The following is a 12,965-nucleotide window of genomic DNA, read 5'->3' as shown; positions in this document are numbered from 1 at the left end:
GCTTCCATCAGCGAGTCAGATAATAAGACTCATTGATGGAAGCATCCAACGTCTCCCATTTCAATAAAAGTAAAAACCAAAGTCTTTACAAAGATCTACAAGGTCCCAGAAGTCTGCACTTCTGTGGAAACATTTTCTATTCTCCCCTTCGTTCAGTTTACTCAACCCCAGTTGGCCTCCTCTGGCCCATGAATATGTCAAGCACATTCCAACTTCACAAACTTTGTACTTGATGTTCTCTTGGTCGGGAATGCTCTTCCAAAAGATAGCTGTGTGACTTAATCCACTACCTTCATTCACTACTTCATTCAAATGTCACCTTCTCACAGAGCTTTGTTTGAATCATCCCATCAAAAACTGCAAAATTCATTTAACCAACTGACTCTATTACTTTTGCTGCATTATTTTTCCCCTTAACATTTACCTATATTAGATATTTTATTAGTATTTGTTTATCATCTGTGGCCTCTACTAGAAATTGCACTCCAAGAGAATAAGTTGTTTTATCTTCTGATCCCCAATGTATCCCCAGGTCCTATAAAGTTGCATCCTAGAGTAGATGCACAATTAATATATGAACTGAATAAATGAAATTCTCTCTAATTATCCCTCTCTTCTGAAATGGCCTTATATTATAAACTAAAAGTTGTATCATGCTGCCCAATCTTTGGGACTTTTTTTGGCCACATCGCATGGCACGTGACATGCAGGAATGTGGGATCTTACTTCCCTGACCAAGGATTGAATCCCTGCCCCTGCAGTAGAAGCACAGTCTTAACCATTGGACCAGCAGGGAACTCCCATTTTGGTTCATAAATCATCTGCTCTAAAATCTTGAGCAAGATATTAAAAAAAAAATAGAGCTGGAGAATGAGGAGGCTGTTAAACCACAGTATCTTAAAATATGTGGATATATCAAGGGGTCAATTATGAGAAGAAAGGCAAAAATCTGCATGGAAATAAGAGGACCACAGAGTAAATCTGAGAGTTAAAAGATGTGGATTTAACCTTGTCACTCTAATTTTGCAATTGTTATCTTGAACAACCACCTACCCTTTACAGTATCAAAACCTCATATACATAGAGATAAAATAACAGAGGATTCAGGTTATTGTGTGGTAAGTAAGATAATATATGTTAAAGTAAGGAAGTCAATGTTTCTTTGTTCTTGGTTAATCTAAAAATGGAGAAGGTAATGGCATCCCTCTTGCCTGGAAAATCCCATGGACGGAGGAGCCTGGTAGGCTGCAGTCCATGGGGTCCCTAAGAGTCGGACACAACTGAGCGACTTCACTTTCACTTTTCACTTTCATGCATTGGAGAAGGAGATGGCAACCCACTCCAGTGTTCTTGCCTGGAGAATCCCAGGGACGAGGGAGCCTGGTGAGCTGCCGTCTATGGGGTCGCACTGAGTCAGACATGACTGAAGCGACTTAGCAGCAACAGCAGCAATCTAAAAATAATCTTAAATTTTTTCATGCTTGACAGCAAACTTCATTTAAAAGTCAAAAGTCTATATGAATAACACAGGGTAGAACAGAAAAATAATAACTGTAACAAGAACAAATGTTAATGTTATTTTGCCTAAAGATATCAAACATTATTGCAACCGACTAATTAATTACCTAATTTCTTCTTATAACATTGTAAGTTTACTTTATATCATTAATAATATTTGGGTTATTATAAATTAAGAGCAAAATATATCCATAGCATATGAGGAGACAGATTTTAACTTTAGAATCTGAATTCAACCTTTATTGCTATATGTGTGTGCTAAGTTGCCTCAGTCGTGTCCAACTCTTTGTGACCCTATGGACTATAGCCTGCCAGGCTCCTTAGTCCATGGGATTCTCTAGGCAAGAATACTGGAGTCATTTGCCATACCCTTCTCCAAGGGATCTTCCCAGGTCAGGGATTGAACCTTCATCTCTTAAGTCCTGCATTGGCAGAAGGGTTCTTTACCACTAGGACCACTTGGGAAGCCCTTCATTACTATACAATTGTGTTTATGAAGTTTAAATAACAAAGCCCAAAAGTACTTAATTTCACCTCTATACCTATTTTTCCAGAGTTGTACCATAAACTGTTCGTTACTATAAACATTTGGAAAATTCACAAAAAATAAAAAGAATGAAAAAACTTCAAGACAATTAACATCTTAAAGATGATGGAGAACTATGAGAGAAAATCTTACAAGCAGAATGATTCATCAGAATATACTTCCAGGAAATTCACTGACTCTTCCATTTTAGAAAGAAATTTTTATGAAAATAACATTTGTTTTTCCAGCTTTTTATGAAGTTTATATTCACATATGAAATGCAGATATTTCAGAAAGTTTCTGATTTCCCTTTTTTCTTCATCTCTATGAATCTGCTTTGTGCTATCACTGTTGGGTTACTGAGTAATTCAAATACCACAAAAGGAATAAGTACTTCAACAAAGGAAAAAGATGGCTTAAACAATGATGTTTTATGAAACTCACTCTGTCAATATAAAACTCTTAAATAAACCAATAGGTATATTTAATGAAACAAAGCCCAAATTCATGGAATAGGGAAATGTGGTTTTTGCCTCATGATATAAAAATAACTCAATCTGAGTCAACTAAGACCCTTATGTAAATTTTGATATTTCCAACTTTATTTTCCAAAAAGTAAGTCAGCAAACAAGATGGAGAAATAGATTTTGAAATGCTTTTCATTTTAACTTCATGAGTGTTTCCAGATGGGACACAAACTGTATGAATTAATTCTGAACCCTTCTGGATGTTTTCTCTTTTATATATTTTTAGAAAGCTGAATTTTCCAGACACTACTTAAACAATTACCCTATAATAATTATTAATTGTTGGCCAGTAATTTTCAAGAATCTGTTTTACTTTCTGTATTAAAATGTATTATTTTAATGTTGAGTCAGAGTTACTAAGGTATAATAAAATGGTTTTTAAATTGCCTCTCAAACATATCTTGTTCTGAAGTACTTGCATTATAGCTAAAATGAGTTTCATTTTTTTATTCTTTGCCAATGTAGGAGCACTAGATTTGTTATTAATGTATCACATCAGCATAAGGCATTGTTCTGACTCAAGAATTTTACTGAAGCCAGTGTTGTTATGAAAGTCCTATTTTCTGATAAATGTGGTAAGAACTCTGTGAAATAGTTTCTTGCATTGCTCTAACAGATCATCAAACACAAAGGTCACCCTACAAATACTTGGCAAAATAAAGGGCTCAATGGTTTGAGGAAATAAGGATTTTCTTTGTGGAATAGGGTGAAGGTCAAAGTTGAGTAACAATAAAAAGAATGATTAGGCTGCACCTCTTATGATTTTTACAGTAAATTAACCAAAATAACTCAGCAGTAATTTCCAAATTTATATCAAATTGAAAAAAAATCAATCAAATATTTTCAGACTTTAATTGCTGAGAGAAACACTGGCAAGTAAGAGCACACAAAAACATACATATTCACTGTCTTCAGAGTTCAACAGAACTTACTCAGAATATCTCTTTGGTTTTAGAAGCACAGCATTGTATGCCTAAGTTATGTAAGATTTACTTGATTTGAATTATTATTTTTTAAATTTCATCACATTTGGTGAGCCAGATTCACCACTACATTAATGAAGGAAACAGAAAAAAAAAAAAATAGTAGGAAATGTGGAAACTAAGTATCCTACAGTAGCTGAGAATTACATGGGGATATAGGTTTTTAAAAAGTACAGTTGATTAAAAAAAAAATAGTTACTGGCCAATTAGAATATTTTTAAGTAAATGATGTAATCAAGCAGTAAATAAGAAAAAGATTTTAGAGAACTGGGGTGAGGGTAAGAAATGAAGTGAGGTAGAGAGAAAATTTCATCTTTAACATTTCTGACAGTGATGATGATGATGGTGATAACAATAATGATGATGATAGCTGACACACAACTTTCAAAATACCAGATTCGTCTACAAGTGCTAATTTATTTTATTAGGGTAGTCACTTAGTCCTATAAAACAATATGACATTATACTATTATTACTTCCAATTTACAGATGAAGAAACTGGCGCACAGAGAAGTAATTTACCCAAGATTATTCAACTAGTAATGTGGCAGATACAGCATCAATGGCAGAGTGACTACCTATCCAGGTTTGCTCAGGAATGTCCTAGTTTTAGCAATAAAATTTGGAACCCTGGGAAAATGTTCTCCAAGACAATGATACTATTCCAGAGATCAGAGATAGGTTCAGTTTGAAAGAAGTGAACGATGGGATAAGCTTGAGTATTCCAAAAAAGTAAACATGCATTAATGCTTTGTTCCCTTGATTTGTCTGTACACCTGTAAAGGTGCATTTTTCCTGATGTACTTTTCCAGATTCAGAGGTTGCAAATGAAATGTCCTATGGGTAGACAAAAGGGGAAAGTTTGATAATCAATGTTTTGCTTCCTTATAGTGGCAGGCTGAGGTTCACGGGGTCGCTAAGAGTCGGATACGACTGAGCGACTTCACTTTCACTTTTCACTTTCATGTATTGGAAAAGGAAATGGCAACCCACTCCAGTGTTCTTGCCTGGAGAATCCCAGGGACAGGGGAGCCTGATGGGCTGCCATCTATGGGGTCGCACAGAGTCGGACACGACTGAAGTGACTTAGCAGCAGCAGCAGCAGTGTAAAGCTGATTCTGTCAGATCTTACTAATGACAAAAAAATGATGTGTTTAATCTCAGAAACAAAATAATGTTTCCCCTACGTCTTATATATTTCAATTTGAAAAATGAAGTTTCAATTGTCTTCTTGATTTCCATAAAGATTTTGATTAAACTTCAGAAGACACAAAAGACTGTTAATATCTTGTCCAGACATAAAACAGACTTTGCTTATCAATCTGCATATTCGATAGACATTGCAAATGTAAATTTTGGAAAATGTAATCCAGCCTATAAACTCTTTACAAAAGAAAATGAACAGCTCTTACCCACTTAATGTCCTGTACACCTTGTAGAAAAGGCTTCTAAAAAGGGATGTGATTTGCTTATTTGTGATAATGAGGATTCATAATGAAATTATTTGGTCACTTTTCAGTTTCCTCAAAGTGTGTAGAAGTACTTAATGAGCCTTTTCACTTTCTGAAAATGGAAGGAGACAGTCTCCTTGAGACATGTGCCTTCAGGATGACTATTACTGGGGCTGGCCATAGACAAGATGCTATAATACTGACTTTCATAAAATCCTATTTTCAAAGTATGGAAAGCAAGGAAAATGTCTTTCTCTGAATTTTATATATATGACAGATGACAATGGAGAAAAATATTATAATATGACACATTTATATGTTTTTCCAAAACTGTTTGATAAGCTCTGAAGCGGCTATAGGGAATCTGATAAAAGATACTCTATCTTATTCTACCTGAGTTGTGTGAACTTCTGTGTAGGTTAGGAAAAAAAAAAAATTACAGAGAAAAACATTGCTTATTTTTGGGATTTAAGCTTATTTACAAAAAATATCTCACCAGAAAAGAGCAGTTATGTTAAATAGGACTTTATGATTTCTATATTAAAACTAAAACTTTATTGGATTCCAATCTTTATTTCATAATTTCACAACTATTTAAGTACTTTAAAGCCATTATCTCTAATAGTGTTTTATCTTATGCTGACATTCGATGTGCTTGAAAATGGTTCTAAATCATGAATATTTTGGACATGGACAGACTATATGGTAAATTCAGAGATGCAAAGGAATAAATTGAAAAACAGCTGGTTTACCAAAAAAAGCCTGTACATATAAAGTGAATGGGAATTTTTGGAGAGCTGGGAACTAATACCCACAAGTCTAAAAACCTACTAAGCAAGTGATTAAGTAAAGTCCTAAGTATTCTTTGCTGAAAAGTTTTGTTGAGAAGATATTTATTTTGATGCCATCATATTGTATTGACATTAAGAATTAATGTAATCTGGTTTCATAAGATGAAAACTACAGGTTAGAGTGAATTTTACTATACAGTATATTCAGTTTTAACACTACCAAAAAAAGGATAAAGACTACACATAGAAAAAAACATGTCATAGTTATTTTTATTAAACATATATCATATCTGTTTAATTATTTTGTTGTACTAACTTATTTAATTCTCACATTTATAAAATGTGTAATAATATAGCCTAAAAATTTAAATATACAGTAAATATTTTTGCTGTATCAGAGGACAGAAAGAAACATTTAAAAATATAATTATAGGTTTTCACAATATTAGCACTACTACTAATTAGTATTAAATACTAACTGTAACTTTTAAGTAGTAACTGTAACTTTTAGGTAGTAATAACACAATTGCAGAACAGTTATACCAAAGAAACTCTTACACTGTTAAGAAAGTTCTAGGATCTACAACAAATTTTCCAACCTGAAGATCTGGCAAAGGGACTGAGAATCCCCTGGGAATTTGACTTAGGAAGCCAGTGGGATTTGGTCACAAAACTTCCACAGGCCTGGGGAAACAGACTCTTGGAGGACACAAACAAACCTTGTGTGCCCTGGACACCAGTAGAAAGGAGCAGTGTCCCCACGATAGACTGAGCCAGACTAACTTGTGAGTGTCCAGGAGTCTCCGGTGGGGGCAAGGGTCCACAGTGGCCTGCTATAGGGTTGGGGCACTGAATAAAAAGGTGCATGCACAAGTTGTTTTGAAAGAGATCACCATTACCTTCATTACCCCTAACATAGTTTGGGTTCAGGACAAAAAACTAGGAGGGAACATAGTCCTGTCCATCAACAGAAAATTGGATTAAAGATTTACTGAGCATGGCCCCACCCATCAGAACAAGACCCAGTTTCCCCTACAGTCAGTCTCTCTCATCAGGAAGCTACCATAGCCTCTTATCCTTATTTATCAGAGGGCAGACAGAATGAAAGTACATTCACAGAAAACTAACCAAACTGATCACAAGGACCACAATCTTGTCTAGCCCAATGAAACTAGGAGCCTTGCCATGTGAGGCCACCCAAGATGGATGGATCATGGTGGAGAGTTCTGATAAAACGTGGTCCACTGGAGAAGAGAATGGTAAATCACTTCAATATTCTTGCTTTGGGAACTCCATGGACAGTATGAAAAGGCAAAAAGATAGGACACTGAAAGATGAACTCCCCAGGTTGGTAGGTGCCCAATATGTTACTGGAGAAGAATGGAGAAATAACTTGAGAAAGAAAGAAGAGATGGAACCAAAGTGAAAACAGTGCCCAGCTATGGATATGACTGGTCATGGAAATAAAGTCCAAGGCAATAAAGAACAATATTACATAAGAACCTGGAATGTTAGATCCATGAATCAAGGTAAATTGGAAGTGATCAAACAGGAGATGGCAAGAGTTGACGTCGACATTTTAGGAATCAGTGAATTAAAATGGACCAGAATGGGTGAAATTAATTCACATGACCTTTGTATCTACTACTGAGGTCAAGAATCCTTTAGAAGAAATGGAGTAGCCCTTATAGTCAACAAAAGAGTCCAAAAACGCAGTACTTGGGTGCAATCTCAAAAACGACAGAATGATCTCAGTTTGTTTCCAAGGCAAATCATTCAATATCATAGTAATCCAAGTCTATGCCCCAACCACTATTCCGAAGAAGTTGAACTTGAATGGTTCTATGAAGACATACAAGACCTTCTAGAATTAACGCCAAATAAAAACATGTCCTTTTCATCAGAGAGGACTGGAATGCACAAGAAGGAAGTCAAGAGAAACCTGCAGCAATAGGCAAATTTGGCCTTGGAGTACAAAATGAAGCAGCGCAAAGGCTAAAAGAGTTTTGCCAAGAGAACACACTGGTCATAGCAAACACCCTCTTCCAACAACACAAGAGACAACTCTACACATGGATGTCACCAGACGCTCAATTCTGAAGTCAGATTGATTATATTCTGCAGCCGAAGATGGAGAAGCTATTCAGTCAGCAAAAACAGGACCAGGAGCTGATGTGGTCATGAACTTCTTATTGCCAAATTCATACTTAAATTGAAGAAAGTAGATAAAATCACTAGATGATTCAGGTATGACCTAAAACAAATCCTTTATGATTATACAGTGGATGTGACAAATTCAAGGGATTAATCTGATACAGTGCCTGAAGAAGTATGGATGGAGATTTGTGACATTGTACAGGAGGTGTCAATCAAGAACGTCCCCCTCAAAAATAGAAATGCAAAAAGTCAAAATGGAGGTCTGAGGAAGCCTTACAAATAACTGAGAAGAGAAGAGAAGCCAAAGGCAAAGTAAAAAGGAAAGATATACCCGTCTGAATGCAGAGTTCCAGAGAATAGCAAGGAGAGATAAGAAAGCCTTCCTCAGTGATCAATGTAAAGAAATAGAGGAAAATAATAAAATCAGGAAGACTAGAGACCTCTTAAAGAAAATTAAAGATACCAAGGAAACTTTTAATGCAAAGATGGGCATAAAAAAGGACAGAAATGGTATGGACCTAAGAGAAGCAAAAGATATTAAGAAGAGGAGGCAAAAATACACAGAAGAACTGTACAAAAAAGATCTTAAGGACCCAGGTGTGATCACTCACCTGGAGCCAGACATCCTGGATTCTGAAGTCAAGTAGCCTTAGGAAGCATCACAACAAACAAAGCTAGTGGAGGTGATGGAATTCAGGCTGAGCTATTTCAAATCCTAAAATATGATGCTGTTAGAGTGCTGCACTCAATGTGTCAGCAAATTTGGAAAACTCAGCAGTGGCCACAGGATTGGAAAAGGTCAGTTTTCATTCCAATCCCAAAGAAAAGCAATACCAAAGAATGTTCAAACAACCACACAATTGCATTCATCTCACATGCTAGCAAAGAAATGCTCAAAATTCTCCAAGCAAGGTTTCAACAGTATGTGAACCAAGAACTTCCAGATGTTCCAGCTGGTGTGAGAAAAGGCAGAGGAACCAGAAATCAAATTGCCAACATCAATTTGATAATAGAAAAAGCACGAGATTTCCAGAAAAACATCTACTTTTGCTTTATTGACTATGCCAAAGCCTTCAACTGTTAGATCACAATAAACTGTAGAAAATTCTTCAAGAGATGGGAATACCAGACCACCTTACCTGCCTCCTGCGAAACCTATATGCAGGTCAAGAAGCAACAGTTAGACCCAGAGTGGAACAATGGACTGGTTCCAAATAGGGAAAGGAGTATGTAAAGGTTGTATATTGTCATTCTGTCTATTTAAGTTATATGCAAGAATACTTCATGGGAAATGCCCGTCTGGATGAAGCACAAGCTGGAATCAAGATTTCTGGGAGAAATACCAATAACCTCAGGTATGCAGATGCCACCACCCTTATGGCAGAAAGCTAAGAATAACTAAAGGGCCTCTTGATGAAAGTGAAAGAGGAGAATGAAAAGGCTGGCTTAAAACTCAACATTCAACAAAAGAAGATCATGGTATCCAGTCACATCATTTCATGGCAAATAGATGGGGAAACAATGGAAACAGTAACAGAGTTTATTTTCTTGGGCTCCAAAATCACTGCAGATGGTGACTACAGCCATGCAATTAAAAGACACTTGCTCCTTGGAAGAAAAGCTATGACAAACCTAGACAGCGTATTAAAAAGCAGAGGCATTACTTTGCAGACAAATTCTGTCTAGTCAAAGCTATGGTTTTTCTAGTAGTCATGTACAGATGTGAGAGCTGACCATAAAGAAAGCTCAGTACTGAAGAATTGATGCATTTGAACAATGGTGTTGGAGAAGACTCTGGAGAGTCCTTCGGACTGCAAAGAGATCCAATCAATCAATCCTAAAGGAAATCAGTCCTGAATATTCATTGGAAGGACTGATGCTGAAGCAGAAGCTCCAATATTTTGGCCACCTGACGTGAAAAGCTGACTCACTGGAAAAGACCCTGATGCTGGGAAAGATTGAAGGCAGAAGGAGAAGGGCATGACATAGGATGAGATGGTTGGATGGTGTCATTGACTTGATGAACATGAGCAAGTTCGAGCAAGTTCTGGGAGTTGGTGGTAGACAGGGAAGCCTGGGTGCTGCAGTCTATGGGGTCACAAAGAGTTGGACACGACTGAGCGACTGTACTGAAGTGAAGACATGGAAGCAACATAAAAGTCTACTGACAGAAGAATGAATAAAGAAGATATAGTATACACAATGGAAAATTATTCAAACATAAAAAAGAAGGAAATAGTGATATTTCTCCTCCCACCTTCAATCTTTCCCAGTGAGTCAGTTCTTCACATCAGGTGGCCAAAATATTGGAGTTTTAGCTTCAGTATCAGTTCTTCCAATGAATACTCAGGACTGACTTCCTTTAGGATGGACTGGTTGGATCTACTTGCTGTCCAAACGACTCTCAAAATTCTTCTCCAACACCACAGTTCAAGAGCATCAATTCTTCGGTGCTCAGCTTTCATTATAGTCCAACTGTCACATCCATACATGATTACTGGAAATACCATAGCTTTATCTAGACAGACCTTTGTTGGCAAAGTTATGTCTCTGCTTTTTAATATGCCATCTAGGCTGGTCATAACTTTTCTTCCAAGGAGTAAGTGTCTTTTCATCATTTGGTCTATCTTAAAAATCATCTCACACATGAAGAAGAAATCCAATCAATGAAAGGATTATGTATACTTAGTACTAACTTATGATTGTAGTTAAATTGAATTTGGTGGTGCTGACATTATAGGAATTCACAATGTCCACATAACCATTTTGAAGCGTTGGGAAGTTTTGGGCAGTTATGATGATATCTTGCTGTAAATCCATTTATAACTTGACAATTTCATTGTAAAAAAAAATAATCTGTCACTTTGAACAGTGATGCAAAGCACTGGTCTAAATGTCTTTCTTTCATGTACCAGTAGAGGACTATTTATTATTAGAAACTCAATTAAATATTGGAGTCTTGATAGTTAACTACTCCTAGGATCAAAAGCTCAAAGGTTTTGAGGGCACTTGAGTATATAGTGAATTAAACATTTATATTTTCAGAAATCTTTATAATTCTCAACATGATTTTAATAGATTTTGCTGTTCAATCACTAATTTAACCCTGAGACAATGTTAGAAAATAATTTTATTACCCTCATTTACCTGATTAATAATGGGTACAGTGAGTTCAGATAATGTGCTGTAGAAGAAGAGGCAATTAGCTGGAATCAGGATACTAAGTTTCCTAAATTTTCTTATCCTAACTTCCCTTCAGATTATAAAACAAGGAAATAAATTATGATGACAATACCTATTATGGTGCTATGGATCAAATAAGACAATGTAAGTAGACATTAAAGAAATTATATTAGTTCCTACTATCACTGGCCTCTCTGAGGCTTGAAGTCCTTATCAAATCTCTTCTTTTTGCAATCCCTTAAACTTGATTACTTATTTTTCTTGTAAAGTATTTCTCACTAGAATTGCAGATGCAGCTCCAGCTGCTATTTTTAGCCATGTTTATATACTGAAGACAACCAAGAACCTGAGAAATTTAAGGGTAAGGATTTAGGATGTGTTAGAAGATTGCAGGGTTTTTTGTTTTTTTTTTGTTTTTGTTTTTTGCTTAAAAATGCTACGTCTTAGAAATAAAACAAATAAGAGGAAGAATGCAACTAATACTCTCTAAAATAATATAAAATTTACTGAAAATACACACCATAAAAAATTGAACCCTATTTCATGCTACCTCAACCCCGTCACTCATTTTGCTTAAAGTTATGGCATTTCATCTAGAGCATCTTCTTCGATCTCTTAAGGTCAAATTAAGGCTTTCCCCTATGTGTTTCTACCTGGAGGAGGAAATGGCAAATCACTGTGGTATTCTTCACAGGAAAATTCCATAGACAGAGGGAGGTGACCAACTATTTTTCATGGGGTCGCAAAAAGTCAGACTTGACTGAATAACAGCATGCCCACCATGTGTTTCTACAGCATTCTCTAACACAACAATAAGACATTTTTCATAAGACACTAATTTTGCTGATTACTAGTATTACAAACTAGACCACAAATTTTGTCCGTCCCAAAAACAGTACTTAAATATTTGAGGAACAAATGAAGGGTGGGATAAAGTGATTACAATGAAATAAATTGAGATGGATAAAACTAACTTTTCATCCACGTTTCTCTTAATTAAAAACTTAAATGTTCCCATACAATGTAACTTTAACAAGGTGATCAAACTTAGTGACTCCTATAAGTGGCTTCCTTTTCCAGTGGGAGTGAAGGTGTTAGTCGCTCAGTTGCGCCTGACTCTGCAGTCCCATAGACTGTAGCCCACCAAGCTCCTCTGTCCATGGGATTCTCCAGGCAAGAATCCTAGAGTGAATTGCCATGCCCTTCTCCAAGGGATCTTCTCCACCCAGAGATTGAACTCAGGTCTCCAGCATTGCAGGCAGATTCTTCACCGTGTGAGCTACACAACGGGAAGGATACAGCATCTCCTACAAGGTATTATTTTGCCCAAAAAATGTAACCTGGATCTAACTATGAGGAAACAATAAGAGAGACTGAGATTGTGAAACATTCTATAGGACAAATAACCTGAACTCTGCAACATGTCATTTTCATGAAAGACAAAAATAGGTGGCGTTACTTCTAAAGAAAACCAAAGAAATGTCACAACTAAAGGTAACGCATGATGTTTGACTAGGTCCTAAGTGGAAACACAATGGCTATAAAGCAATTTATCAGGATAATTAGAACACCTGTGTATGAATTATACAGTAGATGATAATACTGAGTCAAAGTTAAATTTCTTGTGTGTTTTAATGGTAGAGACTTTTCCTGAAACACATTTGCTGCAAGATTTAGGAATTAAATGTTATAAAATCAGCAATTTACTTTCAAGGAGTCAAATAATACATTATATATGCTATGTACATACAGAGAAAAGTTAAAGTCAAATGTGTCAAAAATTTAAATGTAATTCCAAATAAGGAGTATGTGGGTGTTTACCACTGTTT

The 12,965-nt window shown here is 36.0% G+C and overlaps 1 protein-coding gene across 17 annotated transcripts in view; it reads right to left on the bottom strand.

The window, feature by feature from the left end:
• Positions 1-12,965, bottom strand: part of ADGRL3 (adhesion G protein-coupled receptor L3) — a 936,136-nt gene that overhangs the window by 116,984 nt on the left and 806,187 nt on the right.

This window comes from Bos taurus, chromosome 6, assembly GCF_002263795.3.
Source record: "Bos taurus isolate L1 Dominette 01449 registration number 42190680 breed Hereford chromosome 6, ARS-UCD2.0, whole genome shotgun sequence".
Lineage (NCBI taxonomy): Eukaryota > Metazoa > Chordata > Mammalia > Artiodactyla > Bovidae > Bos > Bos taurus.
This window is presented reverse-complemented; position numbering and strand designations above follow the sequence as displayed.